This window comes from Chrysochloris asiatica, unplaced genomic scaffold, assembly GCF_000296735.1.
Source record: "Chrysochloris asiatica unplaced genomic scaffold, ChrAsi1.0 scaffold00033, whole genome shotgun sequence".
Lineage (NCBI taxonomy): Eukaryota > Metazoa > Chordata > Mammalia > Afrosoricida > Chrysochloridae > Chrysochloris > Chrysochloris asiatica.
Window position 1 is genome coordinate 949,115 of NW_006408551.1, and position 4,799 is coordinate 953,913.

Genomic DNA, 4,799 nt, shown 5'->3' on the forward strand with positions numbered 1-4,799 from the left:
TTTTTTTTTTGATGCTTTCTACATAATTCAATAATTTGCCCAGGGAACCCTTCAATAAAGAAAGTTGAGACTTGAATTTTTTCTTCAGTTCCCCCCAGCTTGAGAAATGCTGATCGTGTTCTTCACTTTTGGTTTTCTGACTCCAGATTGTTGCACATTTTGTTGTAATATTTGACTTTGTCTGCTTGTGCTGACCTTTTTAAGTTTCTGTTCAGGTCTTGGACCTCCTCATTTCTTCCATTTGCTCTAACACTCTGCACTGGAGAGCAAGTTTCAGTGTCTCTTGAGGCAACCATTTTGATCTTTTCCTTCATTCTTGTCTTCTTAATGACTTTTTTTTTCTTCCTGCATGATTTTCTTGATGTCATCCCACAACTCTTCTGGTCTTCGGTCTTTAGTGTCTAATGTATTAAATCTGTTCTTCAGATGATCTCTAAATTCTGGTGGGATAGATTCAAGGTCATATTTTGGCTCTCATGGACTTGTTTTCATTCTCTTCAGCTTCAGTTTGAATTTGCCTTTGAGTAATTGATGCGCTGTTCCACAGTCTGCCCCTGACCTTGTTCTCACTGATGATATGGAGCTTTTTCATCGTCTCTGTTTGAAGATGTAGTCAATTTGATTTCTATGTATTCCATCTGGTGAGGTCCATGTGTATAGTTGTCTCTTATGCTGTCTAAAGAAGGTATTTGAACCAAACAAATCATTGATTTTACAGAATTCTATCATGCATTCTCCAGCATCATTTATATCACTAAGGCCATGTTTTCCAACTATTGATCCTTCCTCTTTGCTCCCAACCACTTCACAGCAATCACCAGTAATAATCAATATATCTTGATTGCATGTTTGATTAATTTCAGATTGAAGAAATTGGTAGAATTCTTCTATTTCTTCCCCACTGTCTTCAGTGGTTGTTGCATAAATTTGAATACTAATGGTATTAACTGGGCTTTATAGGTTCATATATATTTAAGGTTAAAATGGTTCCATGAAGAAGTTTGTAAATGTATATGGAAAAGTGGAATTAAAAGACAAGGGAATTATTCCATGAACTTTTTAAAGATCCCTTATATAGCTCAATATATAAATACATTTATAATTAAAGTTCATTACTTCCAACTACTACATGTTACATATATGGGCACATTTTGAAAATAAAAACTATGGAAGGTATGCTCATAAAAATTAGATTTTCATAGATCTACTTTAAGCCATTTTCCTTGCTTTTACATTATTTTTCTCTTTTTGCTTAACTATCCAATGCTTTAAGATTTTTCAATTACTCATATTATGAAATCTTGGCAAAGAAGAATATAAATGTCACTTTTCAGCTGACTCATATTATAAAAATGAATTTAAAGACAAAACACTGGACAATACTTTCTTGCTTTGTTATTTTATATTATATTTTTATTGTTTTTTTATTGCTTGTCTGTTTCAAGTGTTTTTGATGCTGTCTCTTGCCTCTCCAGGTTATGTCCCCCACTGTTACTTTGTTAAGTTTAATTTGTTTCCCCAAAGTTCATTACACAGATGATTCATTAGTGATTTATGAAACTGGTCACTCAGGACCGTTTTGTTTATTAAGGTTGTTGTATATTTGGCAAAAAAACAAACAGACTTGACATTTGAAAATCTTTCTGTAACTAAAGAAAATTCATAGGATCGACTCTTCCAAAGCTAGTAGGAGTTTCTTTGAACTAGACTTCTCTTTTTAGTGATGAGATTTTAAAACTGTATTTTCTGTACCAGTGAACATATGACATTTGTTCCAAGAAATGTCATACAATTGATTGCATTTGGTTAGCCTCTATATATACAACATACTTAGCAGTTGATAAAATATTCAAGTGAATTATGTATTTGACAGGCTGTTCTAATTTGCAGAGTGAGCAGATAAAATGACTAGTGACCAGATATCCTCATGTTGTTTTAAAAATACATTCATGTTCAAATTGTAACTGTAAAAATTTGTTGTTGTTGTTGTTGTTGCTATGTACCATCAAGTCGATTCTGACTCATAGTAAACCTATACAAGGTTTCTAAGAAGCAGCTTGTGAGTTTGAAATGCCAACCTTGTGATTCACAGTCTAATGCTAATCCTACAAAAGGAAGCTATGACTAACTGCTAAAAGGGTGAGTACAGTACATTCTATCATTTTGGTTACATTTCCCCTTTTGAGACTTGGATCATAATTATTTCTAATGAATGAATTTCCTTAGTTGTGTAAAATTTTTAAATGTGAGTTCTAATATAGATATAAATGTAACATCATTTTTAGGATGCTTGAAACTTGTAGATTTTTTAAAGTAGCAATGCATGTTATGGCATTAAGAAGTGATAACTCCCACACAAAAATTTTGGAAACTACAAACTAAAACCCAGTGGCCTAGAATATGTATCCTAAGTTGTCATTGTATACTGAACACAAGGATATTGTGGGAAAACATAAAGTTGGAGAGTAGAAAAATATGTCATAAAATGTGTTTATTTGAATATCTAGCATAAATGCATTTATGCAATATAGTAAAGTTACAACTAATATAAAATATGTCTTTTATTATAAAGAACACAAAGAAGAAATTGGATAGGAGTGGTGAAAATCGAGAGTTCCATTCTAGGCTTAATATGTTTGAGCTTTGCATTTTGGACTTTATAACATTTGGTTATATAATTGATAGTCTGAAGAACAATCTATTTTCAGAGATTCAGAGTTCAAGAAATTTTGAAAAGACAGTGAATATGTTAGGAAGAAAAAATATAGTAAGAATAAAGATAACAATGATCAACTTAGTTGGGGCAAAAAAGTTACTAAATGTCTAGAAATTATTGTTGTTGTAAGGTGTCTTTGAGTATGTTCCCACTCACAGTAACCCTATAGAGTGTCCTGATCCATCCTCATCATCATTGCCATGTTGAACACATTCTTGCAGTCACTGTGTCAATCCGTCTCATTGAGGGTCTTTCTTGTGTTGATAACCCTTCTTCAACAAACATGGTAGTCTCTAGGGACTAGTCTTTCCTGATAACATGTCCAAAGGAAATGCAAAAAGGTGACAAAAATAATGAATGTTTTATTAATGCAAGTTATGAGAGATTGTACATGGTAAAAAATACATGTTCTACTTAGAAATCTCCTACACTTAAAAAGGAAATGTTTGAGAAATTTTTGAATAAAAAGTTTTTTTATAGTTCTTGGAATAAAAAATATGATTGCAGTGTACTGAAGATTGTATGAATGATGAAAAAAATTTAAAGTATGATCTGTCAGGTACTTTAAATTTTTCTATTGTGATTTGGGTGAAAGTTAATAGAGACTATTGGTTTTCCATTCAATGATTCATATACATCAGTTAAATACTTCTTTAGTATTTTATAGAGTAAACATGCAAGCTTCAACATTTTATAGATGACAAAACTGAGTCACAATGAAAGCAAGCAAAACTTGGATAAACTATTTAGTATAAAGCAAATACTTTTTATATTTAGTGGTATTAATAAAAAGATGTTGAAGTGTTTTTCAATCTTAATTGAGCAGATTGAAAATATTTGTGATGATGCCATGCCTCCGCATGTATTTTGGATCTAACATATATGTTTTACACAACATATTTCTTATTAAAAACATCCTTATCTTCTGCACTAACATAGGAAATAAACTTAAATTTTAAACTGAAAATCAGGAAAGGTTTGCAAAGTTGTAAATAAAGAAAGCAGTTTAAAGAAAACAGGAGTTTTTAAATTGTACAAATAGTAGATTTCAACATCTCATATAACACACAGGGAGTGTTCCCTTAGTGAGCACTAAACTATTAGTGATATATTTGTACTTTATCAAGAATAAGACTTTAAGGAAGCACACACAGGTGATTCAGCTTTAGAATTCAGTCTTTGAGTAGAGAAGAGCATTTGAGCTAACAAAATACTAGCATTCAATTCAAATTATGGGGGAAAATGTGATCCAAGGTGTAGATAAAATGAATACAAGTTGGAATGTATCTTCATTATCTAATGCCAATATAACAGAATAACACAAGTGGATGGTTTTAACAAACAGAAATTTATTTTTTCACTGTTTAAAAGGTTAGAAGTCCCAGTAGAGTGTGTCAGCTACAGTGAAAGTTCCTTCCTTGTCTACTCTGATCATCTATAGGCCCAGCATTCCTTGGAGATCTCCATGTGTCTCATCATCACTATTTCCTTGGATGGATCAAGGATCTTCACAGTGTACAGACCCCAGGTCCAAAGGATGCATTCCACTCCTGGCTCTTCTTTCTTGGTGGCAGTAGATCCCTCTCAGGGTTTAATCTCTTATATCTTAAAAGAGGTTGATTCAAGATACTAACTAATCCTATAGATTTCATCTAGCCTCATTAACATCATAGAGTGAGGTATTACAGTACATAAAAAAATTACATCTGCTGTGGCTGACCACATCAGAGAAGTTCATGAGAGTAATTACATTGTATTAGATTACATCATGAGGGATGTATACATCTTAACTGCTAAACTACTGAGAATCTTGACTGTTAAGAAGACGCAAAAGTTTCCAATCAAGTTGACAAAAAAAACTTAACAACTATAGGAAGAAACTGCTGAGATGGAAGAACTAGTAATATGATGGAGTATGGTGTAGATAAAGTGATTTGATTTTTAAATATCTCTGGAACTATCCAGAAATTTATGATTGTGGAGTCTATACTGCTCGTTTATTGATACTATGAGTTGTAATCAAATTTTGTATATGTGAAATAGTTTGCATAGCATTGCATCATTAATTACTACTCTATCCACA